At 44.5% G+C, this 13,982-nt stretch overlaps 1 long non-coding RNA gene across 1 annotated transcript; it reads left to right on the forward strand.

Annotated features, from left to right (window-relative positions):
• The first annotated feature begins 4,596 nt into the window (after window positions 1-4,596).
• Window positions 4,597-11,853, forward strand: LOC142566605 (uncharacterized). The gene is made up of 4 exons (XR_012825082.1): window positions 4,597-4,806; window positions 7,075-8,247; window positions 9,303-9,383; window positions 11,682-11,853. It is a non-coding gene; the product is annotated as an uncharacterized LOC142566605 (long non-coding RNA).
• The last annotated feature ends 2,129 nt before the right edge of the window (window positions 11,854-13,982 follow it).

Consider the following 13,982-nt stretch of genomic DNA (forward strand, 5'->3'; position numbering starts at 1 on the left):
CAGCGGCTACCACATTGAAGCCCTGTGCAACTTAGCGCTTGCCAGCTGCATCGGAACACTAAGGCGGGACAGTGCTAGCACGATTAGAATGGTACCTCGAATATTACGGGTCATATCCAGGCGCAAAGGCTAGTTTCAGGCGTGGCCGTTCTTCCATAGACAACACTGTCAACTTGGTGACGTATACGTCGAGCACCAGAGGTCCTGAAAACGATTATCTGCTGCCCTATTTCTGGATGTTGAAGAATGACATAATAACGTGATGACGTAACACACAAAGCGATCTTCAGCACATTAGAGGCAGTAAGACTTGGCGGCAAGATCTACTTCTGCATCAATATCTACCTAAAGACGATATCATTTTTCATACTTACCGAGGATGGAACAACCTTCCAGCATTACAGTAACCAAGGGGTCCCCCAGGGCAGCGTACTGCGGCCTACGCTCTTAAACCTAACATTCAGTGGACTCACCGACATTCTTCCATGCACTACTCGGCTCTCCTCCTATGGCGACAACATTTGTCTCTGGATGTCGGGCGTGACATGATTCAGCTTCTAGCGCGCCTTCAGAAGGCAGCCACTTGAGCATCATCCTATCTTCCGGAACAACGGCTTCAAATATCATGGTAAAATTGTCCAGCAGTGGCATTTACCACGAAACCAATGTCTCCATACCTGACATCCCTCGATGGACAGCTGATCTCGTACAGCACAAGTCCCAGTTTTTTTGCGGTGGTTATTGATAGAAATTTTTCCTGGACTGCTCATGTGAGTTACGTGCAAAAATATTCACTGAAGATTACGATACTCCTTAGTGCGAAATTTGAGCGCAGCTCATTACGCGTTTTCATCTCGTGATATATTGAGGCAAACTATTTGACTCGCCGACTCTGCATGTACCAGAGTCGGCGATCGTCGAAAATCTGATCTACGGGTCAAGTGCGCCGCCATCTATACATTACTAGTCGGAGATTACAGTGCGATCGCTGGTGCCGCATGGCTTCTAGGAGGTATCACACAATTCGCGTCCCGCATATAGTAAGATTACAAAACAATGGCAAACCATGACAATCGAAACAAGCACAAACTAGAGCATACGAAGCTAACCAAACAAGTGCGAACGAAAGTTGACGTGAGCAGGCGATAGCACGAAGCGAGCGGTCTGGCTGAGACCACATGCGAGTGTGAATCGAGTGGTCGGGCGGATCCGCATGACACCATTTTCCCGTGCGCACGTCAGTGAACGGGTCGCTCTCATTGGTCTCCACCCTCTGCGGCTCGCGTCCTTTGATCTTTCGCTGCGCTCGTTCGCTAGGTTACGCCAGCCACGCTCACTACAGGAACGGGTGCCTAAGAGCTGCGCTCTGAAGCGCCTCACGGGACTTTGCGATATGTTCAGGTTCCTAGCGGGAAAGACGTGGGGAGTGCCCGTACAATCAATGTTGAAACTGTACCGGGTTGTCTTTATTGTATTCCTGCGGTACAGCATACCGCTGATTTTCAACACCTGCAGAACTAATCTTAATTCAATACAAGGCATCCAAGCCCAAACTCTGGCGATATGCCTTGGTCTACTGCGGAGCGCGCGAAAGACAGAAGTTATTGCAGTCACTCAAGCTTACACTATCATAACGCACATGACCATTTAAAAAACGCGTGTGAACAAAAGACACTTCGCCAAGACCCTTACCTTCCACCTCTCAAGTCTACTGGAAGAAAGGCCCCACGCGACATTCAGGGTAACTGTCTTCGCATACCATACATCTCCTGCGTGAGGTTACGCTCCTACGGCAGTACCTTCAATTCCTCCATGGTGTGCGAGCCGTACTCAAGAAAAGGTGACAATCCAAGGCCTTAAGAGGAAGTTTGACTTACTGTTATATACACTCAAGCAGCTGGCTTTGCTCCTCTTGAGCGAGAAATACCGCGGCTGCCCACACGTCTATACGGATGGCTAAACTACATCAGCCAGTTCCGGTGGCACTGGAATTACCATCAAAACATTAATTCTGGGGTTTTTTGTGCAAAAACCACGATCTGATTATGACGCATGCAGTGGGCGAGGACTTCGGATTAATTTAGACCACCAGCGATTCTTTAACGTGACCCCAATGCACGGGACACGGGCGTTTGGCCAGTTAGCCCGCAGTGCAATGAGGGCGGCGCGGCGGGGATTCGAACCCTCCACCTCGTGCTTTGCAGCGCAACACCACAGCCGATAAGCCACCACGGCGGGCTCCTATTAATAAGGGCATCTGACCAGTTCAGTCTTCCCATATCACTACGTCTACAGCTGCAGAGCTCGCGGCTCTTCGCGGAGCGCTTAGTGTGATCAATACAGAGAGTCCTGGGAAATGGGCAGTCTTTTGCGATTTAAAGCCAGCCTTACAATGTATGCAGTAGTTTCTCCGACATAGGACTGACCATCAGCTGAGGTGCAAAATCGTGTAACTTATCCATCACTTGAGAGAAAAAGGTCACGACATCTCTTTTCCATTGATACCTGGCTATTGCGATATCACTGGAAATGATGACGCAGATACGGAAATAAGGAAATGATGACTCCCCTCGGACCTCAAACCAAAAAGACCGTTGCGTCCCCATTCCTCTACCAAGTGCAGATGCTTCGGGCCACCTTCGCATTCTAACACGCACACTTTCGTTGGCTGAGTGAACTACTCCAAACGCAAGCCGCACCAGACTGCACAGACTAAACCTTTCACTGCAACTAAGATCTCCAGTCGGACTGCGCTGACGGGAAGAGTTTCTTTGGTGCCGGCTGTGGTTGGGAGTTGCCTTCACGATAGCTTATTCAGCACTAATTCGAATGGCTGACAGTCATGCCTGCGACCTCTGCCGATGCGACGAGAACACTGACCACCTATTGTACCGCTATTCTCCATTTATGCACAAATATAATCTAGGTCCAACACATTCGAGAACTAGGTGATCGTCTTTTGAGTGAATAGGCAGTACCACCGTACCCACCAATATTCTACGCAGACGGCAGTGAAGGCCCTTTTGTATTTTCGCTTGTGCGTATCGCTTGTGCGAGCGTATTTGGCTCTGTAGTGCTCCCCGTGCACATCTCACCGCCCCTCTCTAAACTTCTCCGTTCTTTCTATTCCCCTTTTCCATTCCCCCCGCATTCGGTAGGCAACCTAACCCATGGCTGGTTAATATCCCTGCCTTTCTTTTATCTCGCTCTCACTCTCTCTCGATGCGTGGTATCAACCACGAAACTTTTTCTAGAATTGCATGGAAGCCTCCGAACGCCTTCGAGGAGTTTCTTTCTAAAGCAACCAGCCTCGAAAAGACGCTGGAGATGCGCAACAGGCAGTTCAACCACCGCGCACTCACGTCCGACTGCGCCGAAGTTCTAATACTAGGCACCTACGACGTACGCGAGACCACCAGAGCGGTCGTTTCACAAGTTTCTGCCTTCGTCACATCCCCAAGTGACCAGCCCCGTATTCAAGAACGCAACTTAAGTGAAAGCCCATACTTCACTTGATTTAAATGACGCCTGTCGTGACGCCTGTCGTGCTTTCTCTGCCTGAGAGGCAGAGAAAACCACGTCCACACCTGATTTTGCCGCTATTCTTTTTGATTAAAATAAATATAAAAGAAAGAGACGTAGTCACCTTATAATGGTGACGGCTACTCCTTTTCTCATAGCGGGAACAATATAAAAAATATGTAGCAAGATAAAAAGAAATCACTTTATACGGTCAGAAATCCACAGTGCAGTCCTATACACCCATGAACATAACAGTATAAAAGTCAAATGCAAGTTGCACCACAATGAGTTCGTAAAGAAAGTCACAAACACACACTAACGGCCGTGATGTAGACTTCGATGAGCATATAAACAGATGAGGAATTAAAAAGTGTTAAAATAATTCAAACACAGAAAACAATTTATAACCTGTTTCTTCTGAAATAATGTGAAATGCAATGAATGTATGATACCACAGTTAATTTCTTTGATCTAAAAACTTAAATAATGGGGTTTTACGGGCCGAAACCACTTTCTGATTATGAGGCACGCCGTATTGGAGGACTCCGGAAATTTCGACCTCTTGGGGTTCTTTAACGTGCACCTAAATCTAAGTACACGGGTGTTTTCGCATTTCGCCACCATCGAAATGCGGCCGCCGTGGCCGGGATTCGATCCCGCGACCTCGTGCTCAATAGCCCAACACCATGGCCATTGAGCAACCAGGGCGCGTTTCTTTGATCTACACTCTAAAAACTAGGAAGGGTATCGCAGGAGTGAAGCTGCCGGTTCACTCTTCAAAGCGTCGTTTTACTCTCGCAAAATGTCGAGGAGAGTGAAATGCATTGTTCACTCTGTCAGCAAGGAGAGAGTGAAATGTGCTTTTCACTCTCCCCTTCAGACAGAGAGAGTGAAAAGACTCTTGCGACAATAGAAAAGAGAGGCTCTTGCGGCAATAGAAAACGAAACGTAGCGTAATCTTCTGCTTCAACTGTAGGTGGCTGGCCCCGAACATGGCAATGTATCATTCATGCACGCTGAGCAAAGAAAACATCGTTTTGCTTCTAAGAGAACAAGCCGCCGCAGTTCAAAGGAACGCGTAGCGAGCGCTCTACTTTTTCACTCGGAGTGGCTCCACCGCGCGCGCGCGCGCTCAAGATCGCGGAACAACACAGCACCGGAGAAAGGTGAACCGTCCAGCGAGCAAAGGCCAGCCGAGGGAGATCGTGTTTCAGCCATCTCGCGTCGCCACGAAAACACGACAGTCGTTCGTCATGCCTTGGATATAACAACAAATCCTCCACGGTAAGTGAATTCTAACTTAGGTGCACATTCTCCGTATATGTCATACTATCGCCAGGAAGTCGTCGCTGCGCTTAGCCGACGCGATTGACAAAGGACTAGGCGTACGCGCTGTCTCTCGATGTCAATCGAAAAAGCCAGTCGTCGCGATAACTGCATGTGATTTTATCACTTTGCCGTTGTCCGTAAGAGCTTTAAAAATCGCAAACGCTGCCAGAACTATGGTATGTTCAATAAGACGCCAGGCGAGAGGACGCTTAAAATGGTTAGTTCACCAGCCCGTGATTCCGAGCCTATGCGGAGCGTGATTAGCGTGCGTTTTGTGTGTTTGAATTTATTCAGTTTGGCAGTCTACTGTGTACGGAACGCTGCTGAACTAAGGAATCACATAACAGAAGGCGTCATTTTGCTGGCAGCATGCTTTATTTTTTTATAAATAAACCGCGCGCTTGACGGTGTCTCGCGCAGGGGGAATCTGCGACCACTGAAGTTACGTGCAGCACCAGTGCTAGTTAGAAACTTTGCCGCAGGCATTCAGCTGCATGCTGCAAGAGGTCAGTTGGGCGCATTATCTTGAACTTACTGAAAACGCATGAGGAATTCATGTTTTATGCTGAAAAAAGTATAAACACCATATAAGCGATCTTGCACGCGGCAGCTACAAGCGACGCGACGGAGATGGCTGTCGCGTTCGCTCGTCGCCTACAAGTCGTACTCCGTGCGAGCGACGATTTTGAGCGACGCCTCCCCGGTGTTGCCGGCATGAGGGCTGCAGTCACGCGTGACGTGTGCTTTAGTAATTTACGTTGATGGATTTTACTATAAAAAGTAGCATAAAATATTTCCGGAGGTCTTGCAGTACGTCCTTATCCTTGCACGTATAAAAATTGAATCATTTGCTCGTTCCGCGCGACAATCGGTAGTATTTGAGCGATGTATGTACATCCAGTTCCGGCTTCCCGCTATTGGCTAGTCGCTCATAGCACTTCTGGGCGACGAGCGACGATTTCTAGATTTCCAGAACCGAGCCACCTGTTCAAGCGACGGCCCGTTTTGTCGCTCGAAGCCGTCGCTCGTCGCCGTCGCGCACTAAATCTCTCTCACTGTGTTTATCCCTAAGACTGAACTGTTTTTGCTCATGTTGAAATGGTGTGATTATAGGTCTGGTTTTGTCTCCTGTTGCGGTTTTCGTGCACGGTGGGAAACTGAAAGGATGCTTATGTCTACGAACTCGGTGAATTGTCGAGCAGCTAGTTACGCATCGGCATCGAATATAACGGCTGCTGTGTGGAATTACAATTGCAGGGGCGCTTTGCATACGCTTATTGTTTTGGACATGCCTGTGCATTTGCTAATATGAGTTGGCGTGTCAGAGTTATGTCATATGAACAGCTAAATCAGCCTTCCTCTGGGGGTTACAAGCGTAATGTGTGCATTTTGCTATAGCATGGCAGATCAAGATGTGTTTATCGCTTGAATATTTTTAGTAGAGAAATAAAATATCAAAATAAAATGTTGCTTTAATTCCGTGTTACCAGTCTGTCGTACACAGAACAATAGGTTGGTGTAATAAACTAATAACTGCGGTTTAACTGCAACTTTTACATGCCTACAAGAATCTAAATGCTCGATTTCAAACTGCAGCAGTAGTCGGGTCTGTCAAAAATGAACTCCACTGCGCACCTCATGCATGAAAATAAGTTCATGCCTTTTAGTAAGCTTAGATGCAGGCCGCAGTGAACTTGTTAGTATTGAAATGTGGGTAAGTTTGCCATAACAAGCCTCGTTGCCCTTTTTTATAGGCACATCCATATATCCATTGAGCTGAAGGACAATATTTTCATCCCTACTGAGCATCATGTTTGCAGCTATAATCCTGAAATTATGGCTTCAGCAGTGGCACAACCAGGGATGGTGCGGGGGGGGGGGGCACACTGGGCACGTGCTTAGGATGTGTCACAAGTGGTGTTTGCGATACACCAGACTCATGACAAACCTATGACGTCTGAAAATGACCAATATTCTATTCATTAGCAGGAGTATTCTAACATTCATGAAAAACAAGGATGAACTGTGGTTTATTTGTTTTTTTGCTTAAATCTAAAAATTGAAGTTAGTTTAGCAGTTGACTGTTGCAGTCATTTGGATGTTTTGCATGCATTTCACTAGGAAGACTAAGAGCTAAGACTTTTTTATTGCCATGGCGTTGACTGTCTTGATGTTGTTTTGCACCATGCCCTTGTGTTGACTTTTGCATACGATATTTTTCAGGCACCCGCTTTATATAACGCAAGAAGGCAGCTGCAAGGACACGAGGATGTGAAAGAGCCAGTGCAGCGCGACTTCACGTAGTGCAGAGGAGCCAATGCCAAAAAATCAAAATACATTGGCATGTTATTTGGACAAGAAAAGTAGTATGTGGGTATATTCGGTGTACCATTTGACCAAATGTCAACAAAATCAAGATACAGTATGTTACACGAAGATGAAAATTCTCACGTGCTCCAGGCAGTCATCTTAACATGGTATATTTATGTAATGTCTCTGATTGGAAAGTCAAATCAAGTATGCTCTCTGGAGACAAACACATAGCAGCAAGTGTCATTGAAAAGTTAAAAATGTGTTTTAAGAAAGCTGATTAGTTCTGAGAAGTGACTGCTTTTTGTCTTGCCTCTCAACAGATATATCCATGTGATAAAAAAATAGTGGTACAATGAAATTGCATATTTGCTTAGCGACATGATACATACTTGCAATGAGCACGGTGCCTGTGTTTACTATAAAAAGCAACAGCCCATGCTTGGTTAGGTTAGGCCCACTACAACATGCAGGCATGGGTGATTGGCGCTTTTTTTATTTCTGTGTCGTGAGGTTTATTGACGTGCGTATAGGTGCAATGGCACGCAGTATGGCTAGTACAAAAAAGGGGGGGGGGGGCAGATATATGTAGCTCACTGTACACGACACAGGGCAAAGGAAATCCGTGTTCAGCAACTATGTTAAATGCCATGTACGTAAATTTTACAACGCTACTCGTTCGAAGCGCGCACAGGTGCATATTGAAGAAAAGTTTCCAGGGTAGATAATTTAGTTCGTAATTTACACTAATTTTGCTCTAACCACGAGACATAATAATTTGAATATACTGCACGGAAAAACCTAGAGCGAATTGTGTGTCAGTTTCGTGTGTATACATATAGTCTTTCCTATGCATCAGGTTTTTTGCGTAATGCATTAACAGTTGACAGCCTATCTTATGATGTGTACTCTGTTTACATTACAGTTGTTTATTAGTTTACTCGTTTGTTTTGCGACTGATGAAACGCCGGCATATATATATTTTCAACATTTGACATAACCCTGTATGTTTTGCAGGGACAACCCAGGACGTGCATTTCTCAGCACCCAGTCAACTGCCAAAAGTGACTCAAACACAGGCCACCAGTAAGTGGACATCAGTTGCAATTTCACATTATGCAGTTGGCGGCTGCCTTGTACGGAGGCTTTTTTTTTTAATGAGATGGTGATGTCGTTCTAATGTACATTTTGACCACAAAGGTGCGATCATGTCTCACAGAGGCATATATGGTTGCTATTCTCTGCGAGGGACGTGTTCTCGTGTTCGTGAAGCATTTGTGTTTGGCAGTATTGTCGCCCAATGAGTCGGATATAAACACTAACTCGCCACTGCCGGCAAGTAGTTGCGAGAAACGCATTATGACACTGTAAAGTTATTTCATTAATTCGAAGGAAAGTTTTGCAGCAGGAAAAAAGGTTGCTATTCCAGGTAAACATGTCTTTTTCTCACAAGTTATTTAGCCAAACTGTGGATGCATGGAATTCGTGACTTATGAATAGATTTTAATTTATTCTTTATTAATGCTTCTAAAAGAGACTAGAAATAGCATGTGACTACCTCTGCAATCAGCAGACCATACACTTACAGTCATAAGTGGCAGTTCCATGCAGTCTCGCACTTTATATTACCGTTCCTTTCAGCAACATTGGAGCTGGTGGCTGCGTTTTCAGAAGGAGAAGTGCACTTGACACTGTATATGTATGTGTGAATTCGGTTTTCTTTGTATGTGTCGGCTCAATGACAAACAGTGCAAAAATCTGTTGTACCATGAGCCTGACGACGCCTTCTGCTGCTAGAAATGCGGCACTTCGTATATTATAGTACTGCATGACATTTAAATCAAAGCTACCACATAAAATGATCAAGAAAACTAACCGCTGTTATAGCTGTTTTCCTCAAAGAACGCTTGTCCTTTATGGGCTGTGTTAATCTGAGCTCTCCACCGATGTTTCCATAGTATTATCCCTTAGTGAGTGAGAGATTGGGGGCAATTAATCGTGTTAGTGTTTAAGTGGTGTCCTAATTATGTGCATTTGTTCCAACAAAGTTGTCTAGATTACTTTATTGTGTAGTGTAAAGCTTATGAAACCATCAGCAACTACTGAGTTGCTAACACGCATATGGATTTGTCACTATACAGGTGAAACTCGGCTGTACCACTGCAGTGCTGCGGAAATTGCCTTCACCAGCGGCTTTGCAACAGCTGTTTCGCAGCATGTCGGTATGTGTTAACTTATAATTATGTTGGGATGGGCTAGTATTATGGACCACTGCTACTCTGTATTGTGACAGATCCATATGATAAGGGATGTAATGAGCACAACGAAAACCTTTGAATTTTTTACTATGGTACATAAACAGGCTCTCCTTTTCGTCACTGGAGCACGACAGAAGGGCATGCAGGCACTCCTGAATGTACATATATTTCAAAACATGACACACACGCACATACACGCACACACACACACACACACCACACACACACAATTAAACTAAAGGCAGGGACGTTCCATCTTTCATCTTGAATTGAATTGTGCAGCGCAAAAATACAACACAGACCACGGAGAAGCACACATGTTAACAGGTTTGATACACACGTTAGTTCAACAGATTTGATACTTCACGTGTGCTATTTTACACAAGGGGGAAGGGAAAGGGGAGAAAATCTGAAAAAAAAGTGGAGTGGAAAAAAAAAATTCTGCCAAAAAGCATGAGAAGCATCGCGCAGCCAGGATCACCAGCAGGACAACCTTACGTATAGTTTGTTTCAATCAACTCAGATCACATGCAGCCATTACTGCAATCAAGTTGTTTCCTTATGTCATATGAGGGAATGATGTGGGCCCAAAAAACTGTTTAGAGCTGAAGGATTATGTTCCATTCTAGCCTCATTGCCTGCTGTTTTATCATATTGTTATCAGCTGCTTATGTTAGGGACAAAAAGTAAGAGTACGAACTGTTTCCCGATTCGCCATTCCACACAACATGTCTTTGTGACTATATGTACATGCAGATGATCCATAGTTGAAAAATATTCAGTACAGTAGAATCTCACTACAAGATGCACTTGGTTGTAAGAGACATATGAAAAGGGTTTGGTTGGTTTTCCGATGTTTGCCACGTTAACAATACTGCATACAAGAGACACCTTTGTTACTAAGGATGACTTTTTAAGTATTCACTACTTCGAAGGCACACAACCCAGACACATTCACTTTGTGCACCTTGTGTGCTCCGAAGGGCGTAAAGATCACGCAATCCTTACACAAGTCAATTGCGCATGTCTCTTTTAGCATGAACCAGAAAAGGAGGGCAACGAGGACAGTGCAGGGCAGAAAGTGTCGGCAGTTGAAGCTGACGAGCGTCTAAGAGCACCTCAAAGGTACTGCGAGCAACAAGGCTTGCAAAGTGAAGTGTTCAAATTCCAGAAGTTGGGAAGGAAGCTAACACAATCTACAGTCACTAAAAAGCTGTGAATGTCTTCTTTAAAGGGCCTCTAAACCACCGAGGTTGAAATTTAGTTGCGGTGTTGCAGTTCTACACAATAAGGCAATGAACAGGTAGCCACGAGAATTTTTCGAAACGGTGCAGTAATAGTGGAGCTACGTGTGTTTGATTATCGAAAAGTAGTCCCCACTCATTTTACTCTTTCATCTGGTACACGCCATATGGACAGTGTCGTCTTTTCCTTGCCTAGTACACCTCCAAATGTTACGGGACAGGCCAACACCAACGAGCTCTGTTGCTGCCGCGCTGGCCCGTCGTCCAGCGAGGAGTGGCGCTAATACAACGGAACTGTATGGTGACTCGTGTTGAAGAGCCTCATAGGGAGACCCTTCTGTTGGCGTTTCTGTTCTTTGCCCCCATTGGCTGGCCACAATGGCATCGCGCGCAACGCGACGAGGAAGAAGGAGTGTGTGTATTTGCTTGCAGGCCTTGCCGGCAGTCGTACACTTTCGTTCGACCAATCGACAGCACCGGAAACTGGTGACATCATCAGAGACAGCCTGGTGACGTCAGGACAAACTGGGGGGTGCAGGATAGGTCCAGAGAGGCGCACGGGGTCATTTTCTTCATATTGTGGTGCTCTGGCAGTGCTACACACTCTGGCCTTTGGCTTCGTCGATCGTGACGGCATTCTGATTTCGATACGCGTGTTTACTTGAAATGTTCAAAAAATGTCGAGAAGTGGTTTAGGGGCCCTTTAAGCCACCCTGAGCATTTATTCCTTCAGATATATCAAAACATACTTTAGTGATGATGCATAATAAAGTGATCTAGCCTGGCTCCTCAGTGTCTTAAAATTTTTGGTTTCGAGAGACATGTTTCCCGTGCCTCTTGAATATCTTCTGATGAGGCTTTACTGTAATATACACCAACAATTGCGTAACTCCTCCTGCAAGTATTATTCATTAAGCCCGGTCACTTATGTGCAAAGCTTGTGGTTAAGTCTTGATGTCCGTACTTTTTAGAGCTATGTTTATTAATTCATGCTGTTCTTATTGCTTCTTCGATGCAGGAGACAATGCCTACGAAATTATTGGCCCTGATCATGAGAGTCCTCAAGGGGCAAACAACATCTCTGTTGCAGAAGTGAGCCCGATACCACTTGGAAGTTACCATGACAGATGACACGGCAGCAATAGATACAGAGACTGCCATGTCTACTGCAGCTGCAACAGTGTACGAGGCAAGCAACAGCGCGTCAGCATCAGCAGCAGTGTCAGAAGGAACCACACCAGGCCTGGTAGGGCAACATGTGTGCTATCACTGACTTTTTTTGTAGTGGATACAACTCATTTGCTCAACATACAAAAGCTTTTCACCACGACTGTGAGCCAGTGTTATTGTGCAGCAAGTGCAAGACTAAGTTAGGTGTTATAACACAGTACAAGCATCACTTTAATATATGCAAATGCAAACATATTACAGTTGTGGCCTCCCCAGCCAGCCCACATAGTGACAACAATGCGGAACACATGGTGGGACACACCTCTCTCCCATTACAAGATAGTAGAGACTGTCAGTGTTGTTGCTAGATTGACTGGTCTTTGTAGGCAACTAGAAGGACAACACAGGTGTCATAAGATTGTTGTTGATGTTGTTGTTGAAGAGGTAAAAAAGAAGTTTGATACAGCTGAAGTGCCAACTGATATTGAGCAAATCAAAAGCAACCACCTGAGAAAGCAACACTATCGAAATTTGGGTATCTATGTGCCGCCAACTCTGGTAAGAATGGCATAGGACGGAAGTGTGATGAAAATCACACAGACACTGCTGTTGCATCACTGGCCACAGTGAGCAGCGACTTGAAGGGCAAGAGAGTCAACTGAAACTAACATTATGATATAGTGTCATGCTCCCATGTGACCACTTTTCAAGTTATTTTGCAAGATACAGCTCAACCTCCAGAAACGAGACTGCAACTTGTCTGTAAAAAAGCTTTCGCAAAAAATTATTCATAACACTATTAACATAGCAGTATCTTTTTTTTTTTTGTCGGTTCGAGGTTCCCGGCTGTCCATTAATGCAAAAATTGAGGAAAAAGAGAACATGTGTCGTACTTACACCTTTTTAACAAGTACGAGGGGGACAGAACTTTTCTAGTCATGCATCTTCATCATACTATCAAGTTTTTAAATGCCTTTTATAATTAGTATTACCAGTTATATCTGAGTGCATTGTATGCATGTAGCAGGTGTAAAATCAGGTCAGTTGGATCAGATGCCTTATCTGCAAGCGAGCCCTATATTCAAGAAATTTGAATTAACATAGTTACGTTAGAGACGCAGTCTTTCAGCACTTTATTGCCTGTGGTTTAAGCATTGCTCAATACTTTTGTGGGTGGCAATTTCAACCGGCACAGCACTGCGCTTTGCCACAGTCACATTTGTCTTCAAAGCGGTGTTTACCATTTGTGTTGATCTGTTTGTGTATGCATAGAGCAAGTTTTTAATTTATATTTTTCTGCATTCTTGTGCTTGCACTAAGCTTGTATAAGGCAGTTACAAAATGTGCGTCACTATAACGAACTGTTCTGTTGAGCTTACACTTGCAAATAATCGTGTTCAGATGGCCGCACTTCTATGCGGGTGCACCGCTAGCTTTGTGTATGTTCTCATGTTTGTATAAAGCTTATATAAGCTAGTTAGAAAATGTATGTCACTAAGCATTGTGATATTCTTTAAAGAACTGCTTGGTTGGTTTTACACTTGTGAATTAGAATTGAGGCGGTGGTATTCCCATGTATGCCCACTGCTAGCTTTCTGTATCCTCACGTGTTTGTATTAAGTTTCTACAAGGGAGTTACAGCATGTACGTCACTAAGCGCTGTGATATTTTTTAAAGAACTGCTTTGTTGGTTTTACACCTGTGAGTAATAGTACTCGGGTGGCACTAGTCATGTGTAGGTACACAGGGACCATTTGTATACATTATGCTCATGTAAAGCAGTTACAAAGTGTATGTCACTAATTACTGTGATATTTGTTGAATTGCTGTGATGGTTTTACACATGGGAATAATAGTGGTCAGGACACAGTACTTGCGGTGTATAGTTGAATTTATACACTGCCAGGACATGGGCTGTATACGTACCAAAAGAAATGTATGTCATTATATTGTTGTGATTATTACTGTTTGGATTTTATTAAACTGTAATAAAATTGTTTCTTGTATCTATTGAGGTATGGCAATTTGTCATGCAACCAAACTGAGGACCTGAACTTGTGCATACAAATAAACAGCTAATTTAAGAGTATACTGCTCATATTCTGCTAAACCAGTTTAACAAATCTTGTACTACAATGCTGGAAAAATG

Source organism: Dermacentor variabilis, unplaced genomic scaffold (genome assembly GCF_050947875.1).
Source record: "Dermacentor variabilis isolate Ectoservices unplaced genomic scaffold, ASM5094787v1 scaffold_13, whole genome shotgun sequence".
Taxonomy (NCBI): Eukaryota; Metazoa; Arthropoda; class Arachnida; order Ixodida; family Ixodidae; genus Dermacentor; species Dermacentor variabilis.